Consider the following 24,144-nt stretch of genomic DNA (forward strand, 5'->3'; position numbering starts at 1 on the left):
AAGTGCTCTTTCAAAAAAAGGTGTTCTTGAATGCAAACAGGGCGTTTTCGAAAGAGAGCATCCGGACTGCCTGGGTGCTTTCTTTCGAAAATGCGGCTTGCTTTTCCGAAAGTACTGGTTGCAGTCTAGACTCTCTTTTTGGAAAGATACTTTTGAAAAAGCCCCTTTCGAAAGAGGCTTGCAGTCTAGATGTAGCCCCAGTGAGGTGTAACTGCCGCTAGAAAGACCTAAGTGTGGGCAGCACCCACGAAAGCCTGGGAACGCCCATGTGTTGTAGTGAGACCCTGTGGGAGGCTCGCGGCGGGGGCAGCCGCTGAACGGGCAGTGTAACCAGCACCCCGGGCTCCCTTCGGGGCTTGCAAGCGGCCCCTTCTCCCGCCCGCCCGCCTGCCCGGAGCACCTGCCGCCGCTCTCCCCCCCGCTCGCCCCGCGCACACCACGTGGGGACAAGCGCTGCCCGCCGCCCCGGCCCGGCCCCGCACCACTGGCGCTGCAGCCGGGCCGCTGGGCGGAGGAGCTGGGTGCAGGGCCCAGCGCAGCCCGGAGCGTGCGCCAAGCGCCCGGCGAAGGGAGCCCGGGCCGCTCCGCTCTGGGCTGCCGGGCGCCCCCTCACGCGTGGCCGGGCGGGACTCAGCAGGCGCCCGGAGCGCTTCCCTGGCGCACTGTGCCCTCGGCAAGCCCGGGGTGGCGCGTCACCGCGCCGGGGGGCAGCCGGGACCCTGAGCGCTGCTCCAGCCTCCGCCCCTGGGCGGCCTCGGGTGTCATTTCTCCAGGAGCAAGTTCTCACCAGCAGCGGGTCCGGGGCCAGTGCAAGGTAACGCGTCACTGCAGGCTGCGGGCTGCGCTGCGGGGTACTCGGTACCGCTTTTCAGGCGCGCTAAGCGGGTGGTCAGAAGTGAAACATTCCCTCAGACCTATGAAGCTCAGTGCCACGCCGGGGCTTCCTTTTGGCTTTGGGTTTGGTTGCCCGAATCGGACTTGTATTCTTTTGTTCTTCAGCCAGGAATACTGAGCTTTTGAAAATGTAACCGATTCATGTAGAGACATGGTTATTTTATTGGGTTAAGAAGGCTTCAAAACTGAATTTATGCTTGTGAGTTAATGAAACTAGTTATTGACTTAGGGCTGTTGATTCAAGGTATGTGCTATCAGTGAGTACATCCTGTTGCCGTCAAACTTAAGTGGAAGAGAGGACAGTGCATATTGTTCCACGAGCTGCAGTTCTTACCCTTTCAGCCTTTATTCCTGCCCTGATTGTTTGTTCTCCTTGCTGTATGAATGAAAGAAATCTGGATTCAAGTATACTTTATGTGATGTAGCGTGGAAATGTTTATCCAGCAACTAAATCTGAAAATAAGTTACCAAAAGGAATAAAATAGCTTGAGAGGATGTCATGTATGGAACAGTGGAGGAATAACGTATTGTTATGGATTATTTTGTCACTACACAACAATAGATCAATGCTAAGTTCTCAGGAGCTTGACTTTTGTTGTTTCTGTGACCTGGTGAACACCTGAAACTTAGGTTGATCTAGCTTTCTTGCTCATTGTTGAGAAAAATTCACACTCCTGAGGGCCATGTCTCCATTTGCACTGCCACAGATCAAACTTCTGGTGTTTGATTTAGTGGGTCTTAGCCAGATCCACTAATTTGAACACTAAGGGCAGCTCCAGTCAGTGTCGGTTCTCCTCGCTCCTATTGGCTTTCCTCCACGAATACGGCACCACACTCAGCATAAAGTAAGCTGACTCCAGCTACGTACTTTATATAGCTGGAGTTCCGTACCTTATCCCCGACCTTCCAGGTCCAGTGTAGACCTGGCCTGAGAGTGTGAAGCTGACCTAAGCCCTGGTATGGACATTGCTAGGTTGGTTGAAGAATTCCTCTGATGACCTCCATGCCATTTCTCAACGGGGTGGATTTACTATAGCAATGGGGAGAAAACATTCCATCACTGTAGCAAGTATCTACATTCCACACTGGCTTAGCCATCCTGCCTTGGATGTCACAGCTGCAAAAATAACCAACACGCTCAATCTTGACAAAGCACAGGTAGCAGAATACTTTTTGTTTGCTCAGACTATTTTTCCAACTGGAATATAAGGTATCCAAAAGCCATCATTGTAGCCAGTGGCAGTGGACAATTTCAGGGAGTTTTCTTGAAGTTTGCAGAGGGGCTTGTTGCACGTTTTGTTGTTTATTCACATTCAGTACTTATCAATATAAAATAGTTCAAGTAAATACATCAGGCAAAGTAGTGGCTATGGATGTCTGTGTAGCTTAGCTGATGCTTAGAATCATGTGTTTTAAGGCACTCTTATCCTGTGAACTAGATAATTTTAACATTCGTTTTAATAAAAATATTTTAAATACATCTATGCTGTGAGATTTCCATTAGTAAATACATTATACTAACCTGATATGATGAGTAGTCCTGTGGCACACAAAGTTACAGACTAACACAGCTATCCCTCTGAGACTTTTAACTTGACATGGTTCTTGTTTGCATTCAGTTCCTGATTGTGGTCTTTCAGAGAAACTTTCTTCTCTTCTCATTTTTCTTTTGCTATTACGAAGCTACGGTAATTTTATGTGTATATACCAGCTGATAAAGGAAGCGCATAATTCTGAAACTTTTAGAAAGAGGACAGAGTAGATGGGATGGGGAATAATATTTACAGAGTCAACAGTAAACCTTTGAAATCAAAAGGCGTGGAGAAAAATATGATCGGTATCTGAATTAAATATCCTAGAACCCACAATGACACGGGCCTGATTGCCTGATGACGTGAGAAGACCAAAGACAGAAATGGTATTCAGACAGACCCCAGGATGAAACTGGGTTAGAGTTCTAAACTTTGCAATTGTTAGAATAAAGCCTCACAGTATGTGAGTATGTCTACACTACCACCCTACTTCGAACTAGGGTGGTTAATGTAGGCATTCGATGTTGCAAATGAATCCCGGGATTTAAACATCCCGGGCTTCATTTGCATCTTGCCGGGCGCCGCCATTTTTAAATCCCCGTTAATGCGGACTCCGTGCCTGCAGCTACAGACGGCACGGAGTAGGTAGTTCGAATTAGGCTTTCTAATTCGAACTACCGTTACACCTCGTTCCATGAGGAGTAACAGTAGTTCGAATTAGAAAGCCTAATTCAAACTACCTACTCCGTGCCGCGTGTAGCCACGGGCATGGAGTCCGCACTAACGGGGATTTAAAAATGGCGGCTCCCGGCAAGATGCAAATGAAGCCCGGGATATTTAAATCCCGGGCTTCATTTGCAACTTCGAATGCCTACATTAACCACCCTAGTTCGAACTAGGGTGGTAGTGTAGACATGCCCTGTCTGTAATGTAGGTTTCATCCTAATTGTGCAGGTGAACCAGGAAACCTGCGTTTTTATTTCTGACTCTGCCCCTTAATGCCCAGGTAATGAAGCAGGCTGCCGCTGCTTTACTTCTCAATGACAGCATCCACCACCTGGATTTAATATGCTTTACCTTCATACCGTTAGTTAATTTGTCTTAGCTCTCTTGAGTGTCCCTTTGTAGACAGCTGCTTAGGTTGCAAGCTTCTTAGGACAGGCACTTTCTCTGTATGTTTTGGCAGTGACCAGCTGTGACGGGGGAAGGAGGGTGGTCACAGAAAACCCCTTAGGGTGCTTCCCGGAGTGCTGACAAAGCCACTGACACTCTCCTGCTTGCTCTCTGGAGCTTCTCACCAACCTGTCCTTCTGGGCCAGATCTCCTGCTCTCCCCTAGCAAAGGCCCAGAGCTTAGATCATCACCTCTCCCCCACCCCGAGGAGCAATACAAACATTGAACCTCTTCATAGAATCATGGAATCATAGAGCTGAAAGAGACCTCAGAAGGTTATCCAGTCCAGCCCCCTGCTCTAGGCAGAACCAATCCCAACTTAGATCAACCCAGCCAGGGCTTTGTCAAGTCGAGACTTAAACACCTCTAGGGATGGAGACTCCACTATTTCCCTAGGTAACCCATTCCAGTGTTTCACCACCCTTCTAGTGAAATAGCTTTTCCTAATATCCAACCTGGACCTTTCCCACCACAACTTGAGACTGTTGCTCCTTGTTCTGCCATCTGTCACTACTGAGAACAGCCTTTCTCCAGCCTCTTTGGAACCTCCCTTCAGGAAGTTGAAGGCTGCTATCAAATCCCTCTTCACTCTTCGCTTCTGCAGACTAAACAGACCCAACTCCCTCAGCCTCTTCTCATAGGTCATATGCTCCAGCTCCCTAATCATTTTGGTTGCCCATTGCTGGACCCTCTCCAATACATCCACATCCTTTTTGTAGTGGGGGGCCCAGACCCGGACACAGTACTCCAGTTGTGGCCTCACCAGAGCCGAATAAAGGGGAATAATGACATCTCTGGATCTGCTGGCAGTGCTCTTCTTAATGCAACCTAATATGCCATTAGCCTTCTTGGCTACAAGGGGACACTGTTGACTCATATCCAGCTTCTCACTCACTGTAACCCCCAGATCCGTTTCTGCAGAACTACTACTTAGCTGGTTGGTCCCCAGTCTGTAACAATGCTTGGGATTCTTCCGTTCCAAGTGCAGGACTCTGTACTTGTCCTTGTTGAACGTCATCAGATTTCTTGTGGCCCAATCCTCCAATTTGTCTAAGTCACTCTGGATTCTATCCCTGCCCTCCAGTGTATCTACCTCTCCCCCTAGCTTAGTGTCATCCGCAAACTTGCTGAGGGTGCAATCCATCCCCTCATCCAGGTCATTAATAAAGATATTGAACAAAACTGGTCCTAGAACTGAACCTTGGGGCACTCCGCTAGAAACCGACCGCCATCCTGACATCGAGCTATTGATCACTACCCATTGGGCCTGGCCTTCTATCCATCTTTCTATCCATCTTACTGTCCATTTATCCAATCCACATTCCCTTAACTTGCTGGCAAGAATATTGTGGGAGACTGTATCAAAAACCTTGCTAAAGTCAAGGTATATCACATCCACTGACTTTCCCACATCCACAGAGCCAGTTACCTCATCATAGAAGCTAATCAGATTAGTCAGGCACGACTTGCCCTTTGTGAATCCATGCTGACTATTCCTATTCACTTTCCTCTCCTCCAAGTGCCTCAAAATGGATTCCTTAAAGATCCCTTCCATGATTTTCCAGGAACCGAGGTAAGACTGACCAGCCTATAGTTCCCTGGATCGTCCTTCTTCCCTCTTTTGAAGATGGGCACTACATTTGCCTTTTTCCAATCATCCGGGATCTCTCCTGATCTCCACGACTTTTCAAAGATAATGGCCAAAGGCTCCGCAATGACATTTGCCAACTCCCTCAGTACCCTAGGATGTATTAAATCCGGACCCATGGATTTGTGTATGTTTAGCTTTACTAAATAGTTCCTAATTTGTTCTTTACCTACCAAGGGCTGTCCATCTTCATCCCATCTTGCATCACTTAGCGCATTAGTCCAGGAGCCCACCTTGTCCGTGAATACAGAGGCAAAGAAAGCATTGAGTACTTCAGCTTTCCCCACATCATCTGTCACTAGGTTACCTCCTTCATCCAGTAGGGGCTACACACTCTCTCTGATCATCTTCTTCTTGTTAACATGCCTGTAGAAACCTTTCTTGGTATCCTTCACATCCTTAGCCAGTTGCAATTCCATTTGCGCTTTTGCCTTCCTGATAACCCCCCGTCATTCTCAAGCTATACATTTAAACCCCTCTCTGGTCATTTGTCCAAGTTTTTGTAAGATTTCTTTTTGTGCTTAAGTTCATCAAGGATTTCCCCTGTAAGCCAATCTGGTCTCCTACCATGTTTGCCTTTCTTGCTACGCATCAGGATAGTTTCTTTCTGTGCCTTCAATAAGGCTTATTTAAAATACTGCCAGCTGTCCTGGACTCCTTTCCCCTTCATGTAAGCATCCCAGGGGATTCTGCCCATCAGGTCTCTGAGGGAGTCAAAATCTGCTTTTTTGAAGTCCAAGGTGTGTATTTTACTACTCTCTTTTCTTCCTTTGGTCAGGATCCTGAAATCTACCATCTCATGATCACTGCTTCCCAGGTTGTCACCCACCTCTACTTCCCCTGTTAGTTCCTCCCTGTTTGTGAGCAGAAGGTCAAGCTGTGCACGGCCCCTGGTCGGATACTTCATGTATAAGGAGAATGTATTTTTGGGCACAGCTTCCATGGAAAATTACGTGGTCAGACCCTACTAGTTAGGGTGGTCACATGTTTTTCTAAAACCAACCACTGCTTAGACTTAAAGGACAGAAGAGAATGTTTATAGGTGATCACCCAGACATTGAGGGAAATACTCTTGATAGCTCTTATTTGCAAATTTAAAATGACAAACCATTTCATACCTCATATTTCTAATTTTACACATACACCAAAGTAAGATATACAGACCCAGCAGATTGTGACATTAAAATTGATAGGTTACATGAGGTATTTTGTCCAAAACATCTCCGATGTATACACTTATGTACAGTACCCATAAATCAATTTCATAAAGCAGTGGCGGAGGGGTGCAAAACCACCACATCAGCATTTTGAGGTCCTGGTCTTGAGTGATGCATTTAGATAGAGTTCAGCATGGATTCAACATTTATGTCTGCATCTGATCCGTAAAAACAATCTTCGGATATCTGCGGGTTTTCAGGGCTCCACTGCAATACCCTACATAATAATGAGGTAGAGTGGATGTATGGAGTCTCAGCAGTAGAGACAGGATTACAACCCACAACTCTTAATAATGCTCTAATCCAGGGGCAGGCAATGAAACAGTGGTAGCCCTTAGCAGCCTGCCACCACTATATTTACTTGCATCCCCTCAGGTATGAGCAATTGCAGCTCCCATTGGGAGTTGTGGGAAGAGGTATGGACGAGGACACCACTTCTCGCAGCTCCCATTGGCCGGGAATGGCAATCTGTGGCCAACGGGAGCTGCAATTGCCCATATCTGTGGACACACAGGGAAATACAGTATCAGCAGACCACCAGGGGCTAACCCTGGGGAACCCAGATATAGCTTGCAGGCCGGTATTTGTCCACTCCGCTCTAATCACTAGTCGTGCTACCTTTTGTAAAGAGAATATATGTTTAAATATTAACCTTATGGTGACAGTGACGAGAGGAGGAAGGAAAAAGTGTGTGACAATTTAATAAGATTCAGGGCCTACAACTATCATCTCCTTTTAGATGTCTATTTTAAGTCTTTAAATAGATATTATTCAGAACATTTGGTATTTATCCAAATAGACGTGATCTTATTTTCCTATATTTTAGAGGTTTTATTTATTGTAAAAAACAATACGTTCCCTCATGCAAAGTTGGTAATACCTTTATTAAGAACTTCTGTTGGTGAAGGAGACTAGCTCTTTGTATGAGAATGTACAGGGAGTGTCACAGCTAAATACAAGGTGGAATGTATTGTTTTGCATGAGTCATTAACACATATTCTAGAGGACCATTCAATGCCCCATTAACACCCCTGCAATCCGAGCACAAAAGTAGTGAGTTAGTGAGATACAGTTTATTGTTAAAGACATAAATAAACATATTTTATTAAACCATGATTTGTAGCATCTTGAAGCTTTTCTTTTGAAAGCATTGTGTATATTTTCTTTGAGGACAGATTTGCCCCAGATCCCTAAGTGGTCCCCTTGAGGATTGAAGTCACAATACTTGGATAGAAATAGACAAATGTTCAAACCACTGAGCTATCCCTCCATACAAGTGTATAAGCTTGCTGTGTGGAAGTTCACCTTGTTATTTCCCTTACAGACTAACAAAAATACATAGAATCATGAGCTTTCATGGGTAAAACCCACACTTAGCTCTGAAAACTAGCCCCGTTTGGGGTGAAAATAGCATCTGTTTAAATTGGCATAACAATAAATAACTATTTAGTGACGTCTTCCTTTCTCTCCTGTTCAGTTCAGGAAAGGAAGTGAATAAGATTATCATGTGCAATATTTACCACATCTGGCTCTAGGTCAGGGCTTGGGAGATTTTTAAAGTCATCTAGAGGGTTTGACTCTCACTCTCAGTTCATTTTAAGGAGAAGTAAGCATCCATTTTCCTTGGAAATTCTACCCTTCACTTTCACATCCCGTCATAAAGGGGGCCATGGTTTTATTACTCCATATTTATTGGCATCATTTACAAATGTAAAAAGTGAGGGGAAAAGATATATTACATTAATGTTTAGATATTTAAAATTCTAACAAATCAGAATGCACTTTACATTCCGTTTGCACAGGTGTAAATAAGCCCTGAAGGGAATTCAAAGCCAGAATTTACAGCAGTGAAATTCCACCTGTACTTTTGGGGCATTAGCTCAGCTCTGCCCAGAGGGAAATGTACCTTACTGAATCCCCATCCCCACCTCCAGCAGCATTCACCTTGTAAGTCTACCATCATAGTTCTGACCTTGTCCAGCCATGCTTATATGTAACACAATGCATATAGGCTCTGGCTCTCATAGGGGACTTCAATCACATTGACATCTGTTGGCAGACCTATAAAGCAGTATATATATAATCCACAAAGTGTTTGAATAATGTTGGGGGCAACTTCGTGGTGCAAGTGCTGAAGGAACCAGCCAATGGCCATGCTTAGCTTGACCTGCTCACAATCAGGGAGAAATTAGTAGGGGAAATAGATGTATTGATTGAACCCTCAGCAAGTATTGATTGAACCCTCAGAGTGACCTAGACAAATCAGAGGATTAGGCCAAAAGAAATCTGCTGAGGTTCAACAAGGACAAGGGCAGAGTCCTGCACTTGGGACAGAAAAATCCCATGCACTGCTACAGCCTGGGGACTGAAGGGCTAAGCAGCAGTTCTGCAAAAAAGGACCTGGGGATTACATAAGAACATAAGAACGGCCGTACTGGGTCAGACCAAAGGTCCATCTAGCCCAGTAGCCTGTCTGCAGACAGTGGCCAGCACCAGGTGGGGTGGACCGAAGACAATGATCAAGCAATTTGTCTTGTGCCATCCATCTCCAGCCTCTGACAAACAGAGGCCAGGGACACCATTTCTACCCCCGGCTAATAGCCTTTTATGGACCTAACCTCCATGAAATTATCTAACTTTTCTTTAAATTCTGTTATAGTTCTAGCCTTCACAGCCTCCTCTGGCAAGGAGTTCCACAGGTTGACTATGTGCTGTGTGAAGAAGAACTTTATTTTATTAGTTTTAAACCTGCTACCCATTAATTTAATTTGGTGTCCTCTAGTTCTTCTATTATGGGAACTAATAAATAACTTTTCTTTATTCACCCTGTCCACACCACTCATGATTTTATATACCTCTATCATATCACCCCTTAGTCTCCTCTTTTCTAAACTGAAAAATCCCAGTCGCTTTAGCCTCTCTTCATATGGGATCTGTTCCAAACCCCTAATCATTTTAGTTACCCTTTTCTGAACCCTTTCCAAGGCCAAAATATCTTTTTTGAGGTGAGGAGACCACATCTGTACACAGTATTCAAGATGTGGGCGTACCATAGTTTTATACAGGGGCAGTAAGATATTCTGTGTCTTATTTTCTATTCCCTTTCTTAATAATTACTAACATCCTATTTGCCTCTTTGACCGCCGATGCACACTGTGTGGAAGTTTTCAGAGAACGATCCACAATAACTCTAAGATCTCTTTCCTGATTTGTCATAGCCAAATTAGCCCCCATCATACTGTATGTATAGTTGGGGTTATTTTTTCCAACGTGCATTACTTATCCACATTAAATTTCATTTGCCATTTTATTGCCCAATCACTCAGTTTGATGAGATCTTTTTGAAGTTCTTCACAGCCTGCTCCTGTCTTGACTATCTTAAACAGTTTAGTATCATCTGCAAACTTTACCACCTCACTGCTTACCCCTTTCTTCAGAATATGTTGAACAGGATTGGTCCTAGGACTGAACCTTGGGGGACACCACTAGTTACCTCTTTCCATTCTGAAAATTTATCAATTATTCCTACCCTTTGTTTCCTGTCTTTTAACCAGTTCTCAGTCCATGAAAGGACTTTCCCTTTTATCCCATGACAATGTAATTTACACTAGAGCCTTTGGTGAGCCTTGTCAAAGGCTTTCTGAAAATCTAAATATACTATATCTACTGGATCCCCCCTGTCCGCATGTTTGTTAATCCCTTCAAAGAACTCTAATAGATTAGTAAAACATGATTTCCCTTTACAGAAACCATGTTGACTTTTGCCCAACAAATTATGTTCTTCTACGTGCCTGACAATTTTATTGTTTACTATTCTTTCGACTAATTTGCCCGGTACTGAAATTAGACTTACCGGTCTAATTGCCAGGATCACCTCTAGAGCCCTTTTTAAATATTGGTGTCACATTAGCTGTCTTCCAGTCATTAGAGACAGAAGCTGATTTAAAGGATAGGTTACAAACCACAGATAATAGTTAAGCAATTTCCCATTTGAGTTTGTTTAGAACCCTTGGATGAATGCCATCCGCTCCCGGTGATTTGTTAAAGCTAAGTTTTTCTATTTGTTCCAAAACCTCCTCTAATGACACTTCAATCCAGGACAGTTCCTCAGATTCATCACCCACAAAGGCCGGTGCAGATTTGGGAATCTCCCTAACATCCTCAGCCGTGAAGACTGAAGCAAAGAAAATATTTAGTTTCTCCGCAATGGCTTTATCGTCCTTGATTTCTCCTTTTGTATCTTGATCGTCTAGGGGACCCACTGGTTTTTTATCAGGCTTACTGCTTCTAATGTACTTAAAAACATTTTGCTATTTCTTTTTGAGTTTTTGGCTAGTTGTTCCTCAAAATCTTTTTTTGCTTTTCTTATTACATTTTTACTGTTGATTTGACAGTGTTTATGTTCTTTATGTTCCTTTCTATTTATCTCACTAGGATTGGACTTCCACTTCTTGAAAGATGCCTTTTTGTCCCTCACTGCTTCTTTTACCTGGTGGTTAAGCCACGATGGCTCTTTTTTAGGTCTCTTACTATGTTTTTTAATTTGGGGTATACATTTAAGTTGGGCCTCTATTATGGTGTCTTTAAAAAGTTTCCATGCAGCTTGCAGGGATTTGGCTCTAGTCACTGTGCCTTTTAATTTTGTTTAACTGACCTCCTTATTTTTGTGTAATTCCCCTTTTTGAAATTAAATGCCAGGGTTCTGGACTGCTGAGGTGTTCTTCCCATCACAGGAATATTGGATGTTTTTATATTATGGTCACTATTCCCAAGCGGTCCTGTAACGGTTATTTCCTGGACCTGATCCTGTGCTCCACTCAGGACTAAATCGAGAATTGCCTCTCCCCTTGTGGGTTCCTGCACCAGCTGCTCCAAGAAGCAGTCATTTAAGCCATTGAGAAATTTTATCTCTGCTTCTCTTCCTGAGGTGACATGTACCTAGTCAATTAAAATCCCCCATTATTATAGACTTTTTTATTTTGGTAGCCTCTCTAATCTCCCTCAGCATTTCAATGTCAGTGTCACTGTCCTGGTCAGATGGTCGATAATATATCCCTACTGCTAATTTCTTATTATTGGAGCATGGAATTACTATCCATAGTGATTCTATTGAACATGTTGATTTATTTAAGATTTTTATTTCATTTGATTCTATGTTATCTTTCACATACAGTGCCACTCCGCCACCCACACGGGCTGCTCTATCCTTCTGATATATTTTATATCCCGGTATGATTGTGTCCCACAGATTTTCCTCATTGCACCAGGTTTCAGTGATGCCTATTATGTCAATCTCCTCGTTTAATACGAGGTACTCTAGTTCACCCATCTTATTAGACTCCTAGCATTTGTGTAGAAGCAGTTTAAAAAATTGCCACTGGTTATTTGTCTGCCCTTCCCTGATGCATTGGATTTCTTTATATGTGGTTGTTTGTCTGCTCTGGCCCATGGTTTGTCCTCTCCCCTCCTCTCTTTCTGACGACAGCCTAGAGAATCTCTATCAACAGATTCTCCTCTAAGAGAGGTCTCTATCCGATGTATGTGCTTCTCCGCACCAATCGGCTTTCCCCCATCTCTTAGTTTAAAAACTGCTCTACAGCCTTTTTAATGTTCAATGCCAGCAGTCTGGTTCCACCCTGGTTTAGGTGGAGCCCATCCTTCCTGTATAGGCTCCCCCTCTCCCAAAAGTGTCCCCAGTTCCTAATAAATCTAAACCCCTCCTCCCTACACCATCGTCTCATCCATGCATTGAGACTCTGAAGCTCTGTCTACCATGGCCCTGCGCGTGGAACTGGAAGCATTTCCGAGAATGCCACCATAGAGGCCCTGGATTTCAGTCTTTTTCCTAGCAACCTAAATTTGGCCTCCAGGACATCTCTCCTACCCTTCCGTATGTCATTGGTACCCACATGTACCACGACCACCGGCTCCTCCCCAGCACTACACATAAGTCTATCTAGATTCCTCGAGAGATCTGCAACCTTCGCACCAGGCAGGCAAGTGACCATACAGTGGATGAGAAGCTGGATATGAGTCAACAGTGTGCCCTTGTACCCAAGAAGGCTAATGGCCTATTGCGGTGCATTAGGAGGAGCATTGCCAGCAGATCTAGAGAAGTGATTATTCCCCTTTATTTGCTACTGGTAAGGTCACATCTAGAGTATTGCATCCAATTCTGGGCCCCCCACTATAAAAAGGATGTGGATGCACTGGAGAGGGTCCAGTGGAGGACGACCAAAATGACTAGGGGGCTGGAGCACATAACCTACAAAAAGATGCTGAGGGATTTGGGCTTATTCAGTCTGCAGAGGAGAAGAGTAAGGGGGGATTTGATAGCAGCCTTCAACTTCCTGAAGGGAGGTTCCAAAGAGGATGGAAAGAGGCTGTTCTCAGTGGTGACAGATGACAGAATGAGGAACAATGGTCTCAAGCTGCAGTGGAGAAGGTATAGATACGGTGACTATATATTCCTGAACCAAAAAGAGGGACATATTAGCCACACACCTGACCCTTCAGGCACCTTCCACAGGAAGTCCCACCCATGTGGATAGTACTTCCAGGGACATGATGGGTACATGACTGGAAGTTAAGGGTGTCACATGACCCCTCTCAGAACTCCTCCCACTGTCCTCTACCAATAGGGATGGGTTTGGGTGCTATAGGAGCCCCCCTCATGCAACTATACTGCAATTGCATTAACCCAGGCCCCAGACCTAGGGTCCCATGACACTGTAGCTCTAGGGGTCCAACCTCGATTCAAGATGAGATGTAGGATCCATGGCCCATTACTCTACAGTGTAGATGCAGCTCCATTTGACTCAGGGCCTGGGAATCATCCGGAACTATCCCACAATTTCATGGGACAACTTACTTTGGCTATGTCTAGACTGCAGGCTTCTTTCAGAAGAAGCTTTTCCGAAAGAGATCTTGCGAAAAAACTTCTTCTGAAAGAGAGCGTCCACACTGCCAAAGCACATCGAAAAAGTGATCTGCTTTTTTGAAAGAAAGTGTCCAGACTGAATGGACATTATCTTGCATGTAAGCTGTGATTACTATGGGTGGCATGGCCACTAGGGCATCTGTACTTTTTCATCTTTCCTCTTCTTGCGAAAGAACTCCCTTTTCCCTGTCTACACATGCGTTTTTCCAAAAGAGCTCTTTTGGAAAATGCTTCTTCCTTGTAGAAAGAGGTTTACCAATGTTGGAAAAATCCCTCTGTTTTCTCGATTTTCTTTCGAAAGAACAGGATTACAGTGTGGATGTAATTGAATTTTTTTCAGAAAAACAGCCATTTTTCCGAAAAAAACTCTGTAGTGTAGACATACCCTTAATTCTTTTAACAGATGATGCTTATCGGTTCCAATTAACTGGTAATCACAGGGGGCTGGAACACCCCACTACAGATAGAGGTTGCTCTTGTCTGGAGCAGCCTCTGTCTGTGGGAAACCCAAGTGCCCTGCAGGCAGGGACTGTGCCAGTGTCCAGAGCAGCCTCTCTCTGTGGGAAGTCCAGCTTGCTGCAGACAGCGGCTGCTCTGGAGGGGGCTGGAAGCTGGAGGCAGCCTCAGTGTGACCCAGCATTAACCAGTTAACTGATGAATGGGAATTCACATCCCTAATGAGCTGTACTGAACTGCATTTTTTGAAATTCAGAACTGTCAAGTGTCCTCCATTTCCACAATCCAGAATGACAATACTGAACTAACCATGACAATTACAGGATGGAGAAGACCATGTCACTAACCCTCCCCAACAGATCAATGAGGCTGGGCTATTTTATATGTAAAGCTACCGAGAAATGTACATGTCAATCCCATGATGGCAATGCCTAAATTCTGTAAATAACACATAATACTAATTGCCAAATGAGAACACTTCCCAACCTGCTTACAAAGGGCCTGATCCAATTTAAGCTAGGATTGGGCCCAAAGCAATCTATTGACATTACCCAAGAAGATCCAGTTAACACTTAGTCACTCTTCAAAAATATAAGGGACCCTTCAATCAAAGCCCCACTGCCTGATAGAGGCGACCTTTGAAGAAAATTGGAGAGACTCTGAATTGACTTCTTCTGAGAACAGCACTTTCTCTCTCCTTGGATGTGGGGTCTTACACAAAGTGAAACCAGTGCTAGTCAGCATAACTCAGAAATGTGTTGTCACAGCTAGCTCCATTCAGGTCTAGGCAATGTGCAGCCCAAAGACGGAAGAACAAATCCCTTGAAGCTGGAAGTTAAAACATCTCACCTGTTCACAGAGCTCACAAGGGGCTTGTTCACCCAAAGACATGAGTCATAACAACCCTGTCTGGAGAGAGATGATACATCCTGCCTCTCTGTGGACTCACCAAGGGTGTGTCTAAACTACATGGCTCCATCAATGGAGCCATGTAGATTAGGCTGATTGGCAAAGGGAAATGAAGCCGCGATTTAAATCATCGCGGCTTCATTTAAATTTAAATGGCTGCCGCACTGAGCCGACAAACAGCTGATCAGCTGTTTGTCGGCTCAGCACGCTAGTCTAGACGCTCCCGCGCCGACCTGAAAGCCCTTTATCGACCTCTCCGTTATGCCTCGTAGGATGAGGTTTACCGGGGAGGTCGATAAAGGGCTTTCATGTCGGCAGGGGAGCGTCCAGACTAGTGCGCTGAGCCGACAAACAGCTGATCAGCTGTTTGTTGGCTCAACGCGGCAGCCATTTAAATTTAAATGAAGCCGCAATTATTTAAATCGCGGCTTCATTTCCATTTGCCGAACAAACAAATCTACATGGCTCCGTCAACGGAGCCATGTAGTTTAGACGTACCCCAAGTGTTTTCACGTGGCATCTTAACATGTTGTTTAAATCATCAACTGCTTGGATGAGAGAGACTCACGGAGTCTGTCCATAGAATCACAGAATTCTAGAACTGGAAGGGACCTCGAGATGTCATCAAGTCCAGTCCCCTGCACTCATGATAGGACCTAGTACTGTCTAGACCCTCCCTCTATCATGCACACCAGAGTGACACGGTGATTTCACTGCCATGGTAACAGACCTGATCTCTCTGTAGGCTCTTGTGTCTCTGGGGGAGAGCCAGGGATGCTTCTATTTCAGTGGTTCTCAACCTTTTTGCCTGTGAACCACCTGTCTCAATGTAAACCTTTCCACGGACCACCAGCTGCTAATGAAAACTCACTGTTAATTTCATAATTACACCCATGCCATTTTGCTAGTGCTGCAGCTGGAGAGAACAGTTTAATTTAAATTATTAAACAGATTAAGCATTTTAACTTTCTCATGTTAATTTATGAAATTTCATTTTAAATAAAGCAAAATATTAATTTCTGTCCAACACAAAAGATTGCAATGTTTTCTTTATTTATGGCAGGGGTAGGCAATCTTTTTGGGGTCAGGAGCCACACACCCACTGAAAAATCAGTTTGGGCCCACACAAGTGAGAACAAATAATACTTCTCCCAAAACCCCCAAGCCTCACTGAGGTGGCCTCCAATTGAGACACCTCACTCCTCTGGCACTCTAGCCCCAAAGGGGGAGGGGCAGAAACATGGAGGATTGAGGTTCAGGTCTTCCCATAGGTCAGATTTACTTTTCTGGTGGATTTTGTGGACCCCCTTAGGTTCTGAGGTGGGACAAAATGAGGGGTTTAGTATGTGGGACAGTGCTGCCAGAGAGTGGGTTACAGATGGGGTGCAGGATCTGGGAGGGAGGTGGGGATGGAAAGGGGAGAGGTTGCAAGGTCTGGGTGGGAGGTAGGGTGTAGAAGCAGGCTCACTCTTCTCTTCTGCAGACTGAATAAGCCCAAAACCCTCAGCCTCTCTTTGTGGGTTATGTGCTCCAGCCCCCTAATCATTTTGGTTGTCCTCTGCTTCCCAGTGCTCATCTGAGCGAAGTGCCTGTTCCCAGCACCGTCCCTTCCTATAGCTCAGCTGAGGTGAGTGCTGGGTCTGGAACCCACCCCTCACTGCAGCCCAGCTGAGATGCACCAGTCCAGTGCTCCCCCTCCTCATAGCCCAGCTGAGCCAAGTGCCGGTTCTTGGTGCCCCCCTGCAAGCTACTTGCTTTCGAGCACTCCCAGTTGTCATGGCCCCCTGCTGTTCCTATTGGCAGATTCCTGAATAGCAGGGAAAGCCTGCAGGAAGTGTCCCTGATTCCTATTCTCCCAGCCAAAGGAGGGGGAGGGGAAACAGCAGGACACAGCTGCTTCTAGCTGCCTTTGGAATCTCAGGGCTTTTCGGGACATTTCAGTGCTTCATGGGTATACTGGGACAGGAGATTAAAAATTGGACTGTCCCGGAAAATCCAGGATGGATGTCAGTGTAGGTACAGATTGGATATTAGGAAAAAATATTTTACTCAAGAGGGAGGTGAAGAACTGGACTGGGTTACCTGGGGAGGTGGTGGAATCTCCATCCTTAGAGTTTGTTAAGTCCCGGCTTGTCAAAGCCATGGCTGCAATGATTTAGTTGGGATTGTTAGCTGTATGTCGACAGAATTGAAGAAGGTCTTTAAGGACACTTCTCCCAAGAGTTAATTTAATAACCCGACCAATCCGCAAGGGATGGTAATTTAAGGTAGCGACCCTCTTGCCGTATCTGATCACTGGAGAGTGTGAGATATTAGATTAAGGTGGCGCGTTAAAGAAAAACTTAAGACTTGGTTTTAAACTGAAAACCACCAGACTATATTGTTGCAAAAATAAATTTAACAAAACAATACCTCAAATTAACCCAAGGGGGCAGTCCCCTCTTACACTAAGTGAACCAGGAGGGGAAGTCCCTCAAGGTCCCTATACCTACTACAGAGTCTACGACGAAGACGATTGATGGACGCTGGCGACCTACAACCCTAGGGCTAATTGGAAGTCTTTGGGGAGGACCTGCCAGGTTTCCCTCATCGGCTGATCTGGTGCTTGGCGACCTACAATCCTTTGACTATTTGCTAGCCGCAGGAGAGGAACAGCCAAGGTGATCCCTCGAAGCAGGAGTTGAGATCGAAGACAGTTGATTCGCCTTCCTCAGAATTTCTGGTCCTCGATGCCTCTTCTCGCGCTTCGGTGCGACTGGATCAGGCGATGGACGACTTTGGATCCTATCTATCCTAAACCTAACCTAAAAATAAAACCTTAAACTAATCCCGATGCGCCCGACGGACAGTCACGAAGACGGCCGACATGCGTTAGCCGACGCAACCTGCCGTACAAACACGATGACGGGAGCTATCCTATATAACACTAAACTACCTTAACCTAACCTAAATGAGAGAACTGACCTTTCGTCAGGTTCTCTAAAGAAATAGCTTTACACGACTTTTCTCATTCTATCAGACCTAGGACAAGACTTGAAGGATCTCTCTCTCTCTCTCTCTCTAGAACCTACCCTATCCCTAAGCCCGATGCCCAGATGCAACAGGTAACCACTGTGTGGCAGAAGCTTTTATAGTTTTGGTTCATACATATTCATGAACCCTAAGGTTTAAAATGATTGGACACTAAAGGATGCTCTTACGGTGTGTTTTTAAACTGATTGGGAGAACAGGATGCTCGTGAATATTCATAGATTATGTAAATTCCAACAGGTAGGTGAGTTGTTATTTTCAAACTCTAACAGCTACCTGGGGATGTGATAGAATGCATAACTCAAATGGATGCTACCAGAAAAAAAGTTCTAAATTCAAAATGGAATTTCAGACTCCATTTTGAGACATTGCAAACTTTGCATATTTTTAAGTTTACAAACATTTCAATAATTGAATTGACATTGACATATGTATACAAAGGTAACCTCTGTCCTTTAGCACTTATACAGATGTTTACAGGAGAATTTACATCAAGATCTTACATTTGCATTTATAATTTTACACTTTATATTTAAATATCCATTTCTGCCTTACAGGATCTGTCCTACTCTTAGCAGAGGTTGGACTCGAAAACCTCTCGAGATCTCTTCCAACCCTAGGATTCTATGTGAGTTGAACACGTTTATGCATGTGCAGCATTCAGGAACTCTCATTGATTATCTTTGGGAAAATTGTCTACTCTTGTATATCACAGTGGCTTCCACATATAAACACAAGTAACATAAGTAATGGAGTCAGTATTTATAACTCAAAATTAGGTAAAGACAATATCTTACGTTTTAAACCCATTTGACAAGATTTGGTTGCAAAGATGAGCCTGATGTCATCCCTGGGTGATAATAAATTCCAGTGTTGACAGTGCACCGATGAGAACAAATTCCACAATTGTGTTTCTTCACAAAGAACATTTTCTTTCCAGTCAGCCAGAGTGTGTGTGTAGCAATTGTCAACGAAATTTCCCCAGGGGATTATGCTGATCTCAGTCATTCTGTCAGCTTTAAGGGCTGTTAAAGTCATTTTCAGTACTGCTTTTTCACAAGGAGTAACAGTAAATTTGACTTTGTATGGTTGACTTTAGGCTAGTGCAGATGCAGTGTTGGGAAAGTTGACATTTTTGGTCTCAGAAAGTGTCCTACAGGGCCCAGCTGTGACCAGTCTGGCCAGAACTTTCAACTCTGCTGCTCTCCAGGTGCATAGGAAAAGACCTGGGAACATTTCAATTTCATTTCCTGTGTGGCCACCATGGCGAGCAGACCTCAGAACAGGCAGCACACCTCGGCAGCACATCTGACCATGAATGCTCAGGGTCGGAAATGAGCACCAGCTTGGAATGTATAGGAAATCCTGGAACTCATTGCTGTGTAGAAAGAGGAATTTGTTCTTGCAGAACTATGAACGAGAAAAAAAAAATCTATGCTAAGCTCGTAAGTGGCATGGAGGAGAAAGGATAAGCCAAGAATAAGCAGTGGCATGTGAAAAGAAAGGAGCCGAGCCAGTAGTACCAGAAAACAGAGGAGGCAAACAGAGTCTGAATCACTGCTGCAAACATGCCACTTCTAAGAAAAGCTGACTGGACATGGAGCGGGAATCCTCCCGGAACCCCTCAATAAAGCTTGCGTAGAAGACCTCTTTGATCCTCCTAACAAGGTTTCTGGAGAGTCCTGTATTATTCCGTGCTCCATGGTAAGACGTCTTTCCACGCCAAGCCAGCAGTAAGCGGTCTGGAGTCATTGTAGCATAAGGTCCAGGTTTGTGGCCACATTCAGACAGCATCTGCTTCCTGTCACTCCGTGTGATTCAGAGAAGACTGATATCTTGTATGGCAAGCTGGCTGAAGGAGGGGAAGCTATTAGCTGCTGCCTCTTCTGCTAGCATGGTCTCAGCCTCTGGCACCTCCTCCCTCCAGCTGGCTCCTGCAGGATGGGAAAGCGGCACTCTTCCTGGAAGCGGGGTGAGGCAGACACACAGGAGGGAAGCCGCATGTGTCACCGGCCTTCCCTGTCAGCATGAATGGCCCCCACAGTATCATGACCTGACAGGCCTCTTAACAGCAGGCAGCTTGCTCTGTTCTCCCCCAGCTCCAGCAGCTGTCTGTCTCACACAAATCTGCAGGTGAAAATGGACAAGAGAAGACACATGCAGGGAGCACATGGAAGAAATGCGGGTGGAGTGGCAGGACAGGACAGCGGAGTGACAGGAAAGGAGAGCATGCAGGGAACCGCATGGGAGGCAACAGGACAGTATCTTTGCCTCCCTGACGGCAGTGATGGAGCACCTAGCAGCATGTCTGGAGAAGAAACCCCCCCAGAACTGCTTCCAATCTGTGCAAAATCACTTTGCTTCCTCGCCCAGTTCTGCTATTACATGATTTTTAACATCCCTAATGTAGACTCCAGTTGCTTCACACAGTCATCACCAGCTTATTAGTATGCCCATGGATAGTTTGTATGCATGTGTCTAGACTACAGGGTTTTTTCCAAAAAACTTTCCCTGCATCTAGACTGCTGCCGCGTTCTTTTGAAAGTAAATTGAAAGAACGTGGCTGTTTTTTCGACCACGGAAAACCTCGTTTTACGGGGAAGAACGCCTTTTTTCGAAAGTGCTCTTTTGAAAAAAGGGGCTATGTAATGCAAACTGTGCTTTTTCGAAAGAGAGCATCCAGACTGCCTGGGTGCTCTCTTTCGAAAAAGCGGCTTGCTTTGTCAAAAATATTGGTTGTAGTCTAGACGCTCTCTTTCGAAAGAGACTTTTTTGAAAGTATCTTTTGAAAAAGCCTCTTTCAAAAAAGGCTTGCAGTCTAGATGTAGCCTACATGAACTCCAATAAGGAGGCACTCTTGTTGCCAGCACACTAAAACTTTTCAATAGTCAGGTCTGTCATTCCCACCCCAAAAACATGCTTTAATCACTCTCTGTGGCTACCATCAGACTTTTTAATTTCTGGGACTGCATTCAAAAGGTCTCTTCTTCTTCCTTCTGATAGGCAGTTGCTTTCTTCCTTTAATCTTCCACCTTAACCTGGGACAACTTCACATTTCACATGGATAGTCCGATTTAACACAGACATCATATATTATTACAGTTGAGCAAACACATCCCCTTAACTATCAAGCTTTCCATTTCCAATTTTTAAAAAGAAAGAAAATGGTTATTAAGGATGATATGCAGCTGTTTGCATAGTATAGTTTCAAATTTACAAGAAATGAAAAAGAATATAAATGATTGTTCCAAATTTTTAAGGAAGCCCTGAGTTTCACCATTATTTTGTTGATTGTTGGGCAGATAGCTAATTGTCATATGTTCTAAGAGTGATTGATTTTACTGACCCAAGCAGTATATCAGTTAAACAGTTAGGGTACGTCTACACTAGCCCCCTAGTTCGATCTAGGGAGGCTAATGAGGGCGACCGAAATTGCAAATGATGCACGGGATTTAAATATCCTGCGCTTCATTATCATGTTCCCAGCTGGTCACCATTTTAGAAATTGACTAGCCCAAAGTAACTGCCCGCGTCTACATGCCGCAGTGAAACGGGATTCCAAATTAAAGCCTTAACTTGAATTAGCTGGTAAACCTCATTGCAGGAGGAATACCAGCTAATTCGAGTTAGGGCTTTAATTTGGAATTAAATTTAATTCAGGCAGTTACTTTGGGCTAGTCAATTTCTAAAATGGCAACCGGATATTTAAATCCCACGCATCATTTGCAATTTCAGTCGCCCTCATTAGCCTCCCTAGATCAAACTAGAGGGCTAGTGTAGACATACTCATAATCAATTATACTCTAATATTAACTCTTCTCCGTTCGGGGAAGGAGGCACAGGTGGCAGTTTGGCTTTCTCTCCTAAAATCTTAGGGTGCAAGTAGGGTTGCCAGGTGTCCGGTTTTGAACTGGACAGTCCAGTATTTGAGCTGTCTGTCCAGGAAACCAATTGAGAAAATAGAAATGAACAAATACAAATGTCCGGTATTTTCTAAGTAAGATGTAATGTCAATTGTGATGTAATGTCAAGTGTGTCCGGTATTTTTGTTGAAACCATGTGGCAACCCTACGTGGGGCTGCTTCTTGGGGTCAGGGAGCCCTAAGTACTGATGAAGCAGGTAGTGTTATGTGGGAGGACCAGTAGGCTTGGCTTATCCATGTGCTTATATACTGTATGTGATTCTTATGTTCCTTTGGAACAATAATAGAAAGTACATGAATATTCATAATAAATGAATCACATGCAAACTGTTGAGTTGCCAACTTTCTGACCAAACACGCTTGCCCCACCCCTTCTCTGAGGTCCTGCCTTGTTCATTTCATTCCCTCTCCTTCCCTCACTCGTTCTCCTCTGCCCTCACTCACTTGCCCTTTTCGACCTAGTTAATATCTGGACACCTGGCAACCTGTGTGCAAGTGAAGTAAATACTACAAATGGTTTTAGTCTGCACTACCCAGATCTAGATTCCAAACATTCTCAAAGTTGAAATTGGGATTTTGATTAATTGAAAATGTTAGTCATAGGAAGTCTGTAAAGATCAAAACTGGCCACTCTTGAAATGCAGAGATTTTTTCTTTGGGGAGGGGGGGGGGGGAGAGAGGTGCAGGGTTCCTGCTTAGGCCTATCTCTAATTATTTATACTTCCATATAAGAACACTGTTTTGTTACTCCTACTTGCATGAATTCCTAAATAAAATTACAGCAGAAAATTCTTAGTTTTGATAGAAAAGCCTTTGTTAGATTTGAGAAGATATCTCTGGGTATGTCTACACTACAAAGTTAGTTCGAACTAACGGACGTTAGTTCGAACTAACTTTGATAGGTGCTACACTAGCGCTCCGTTAGTTCGAACTTAATTCGAACTAACGGAGCGCTTAGTTTGAACTAGGTAAACCTCATTTTACGAGGATTAAGCCTAGTTTGAACTAGCTAGTTCGAATTAAGGGGTGTGTAGCCCCTTAATTCGAACTAGTGGGAGGCTAAGGCTTCCCTGGTGGCCACTCTGGCCAACACCAGGGAAACTCTATTGCCCCCCTCCCGGCCCCGGAGCCCTTAAAGGGCCACAGGCTGGCTACACAGTTTGTGCCAGTTGCAAGGCTGCCAGCACCTGTGCCAGCAGACCCTGCACCTGCCACACTATGAGCCAGCCACCCGAGGACACCCAGCCCTCCACTGCTCCCCAGGACCAGGCTGGCGGCTCCCAGGAGCCTGCCCGGGGGCGCAAAAGGCGGGCGCCCGCTTGGTCAAGTGCGGAGATCGTGGACCTCATCGAGGTTTGGGGGGAAGCCTCCAATGTCCACGATCTCCGCAGTAGCCACAGGAACGCGGCCATCTATGGCCGCATGGCTGCCAGCCTGGCCGCCAGGGGCCACCAGCGCAGCCGGGAGCAGGTGCGCTGCAAGGTCAAAGACCTGCGGCAGTCCTACTCCCGGGCCTGCCAGCCAGGGGCCGACCCGGAGGCCTGACCCCACTTCCACGCCCTGGACCGCCTCCTGAGGGCTCATGCTGTCCCTGCCTCCCGGGACGTGATAGACCCCGGAGCAGAGGGACCGCTCCTGGAGACGGAGGAGGAGGAGGAGGGCTCTGAGAGCCAGGAGCCTGCCGCCAGCCTGCCCGGGACCCAGGACCCCCGAGGCACCCCACAGAGCCGCTCGCCCGTGTCGTCCGAGGCCGGGGAGGTGTCCACACGTGAGTACCATTGTGTTCCCCTTATGTGTACGGGGGGCTGGGGCGAGAGGGAGCCCCAGGACCGTGCGCCTGGGCCTTGCCCACCAAGGAGCAGCAGCTGGGGATCCTGCAGGGGCCCTGGCCTTGCAGAGGGGAGCTGGGTTTCACACACCTGGGCCCCTGGGGTAATTAACCGCTGGTCTTGTTGCACCACAGCTGCAGCACCTGGGCCTGCAGGGCGCACCACACCGCCTGCAGCAGCTGCCCGTGCCCGGGGAAGCAGGAGAGCCAGGAACAAGGAGGAGTACCAAAGGAGGCACCTCCGGTTAATGGATCACCAGCTCCTCACCCAGGACCACTGGGTCCAGGAGGGCCTGAGGCTGCGCCGGAGGAGTCTGGAGGCCCTGGAGGAGCAGAGCCGTGCCCTGCGAGGCCACCTCCAGAGCCTGCTCGACCGCTTCCCATTTCCTCCTCCTGCTGCTGCCCCTGCTCCCCCTCCTGCTCCCGCTCCCCCTGCTCTCCCTCCTGCTCCCGCTCCTGCTTCTTCCATACCCCCTATCCCTCCTGCCCCCCCCCACAACCATTTCCCACCGACGCCCCCGGACCCGCAGTGTGGCGAGACGGGAGAGGCAGCCAGACTCCCACCCCTGAGCTTTCCTTTCCCTTCCTCCCTTC

At 45.8% G+C, this 24,144-nt stretch overlaps 1 protein-coding gene across 2 annotated transcripts in view; it reads left to right on the forward strand.

Moving 5' to 3' along the window:
- The first annotated feature begins 680 nt into the window (after nucleotides 1–680).
- The window catches only part of PPFIBP2 (PPFIB scaffold protein 2), a 246,930-nt gene continuing 223,466 nt past the window's right edge, over nucleotides 681–24,144 (forward strand). Inside the window, exon 1 of one of the 2 annotated variants that reach the window (XM_075927828.2) lies at nucleotides 681–814. The gene's annotated coding sequence lies outside the window, so the exon portion shown is untranslated. Of the gene's footprint in view, nucleotides 815–18,402; nucleotides 18,428–24,144 lie in introns of those variants that run through there. The other variant, XM_075927829.2, reaches the window with a different exon arrangement.

Source organism: Pelodiscus sinensis, chromosome 5 (genome assembly GCF_052426305.1).
Source record: "Pelodiscus sinensis isolate ZL-2025 chromosome 5, ASM5242630v1, whole genome shotgun sequence".
NCBI lineage: Eukaryota > Metazoa > Chordata > Testudines > Trionychidae > Pelodiscus > Pelodiscus sinensis.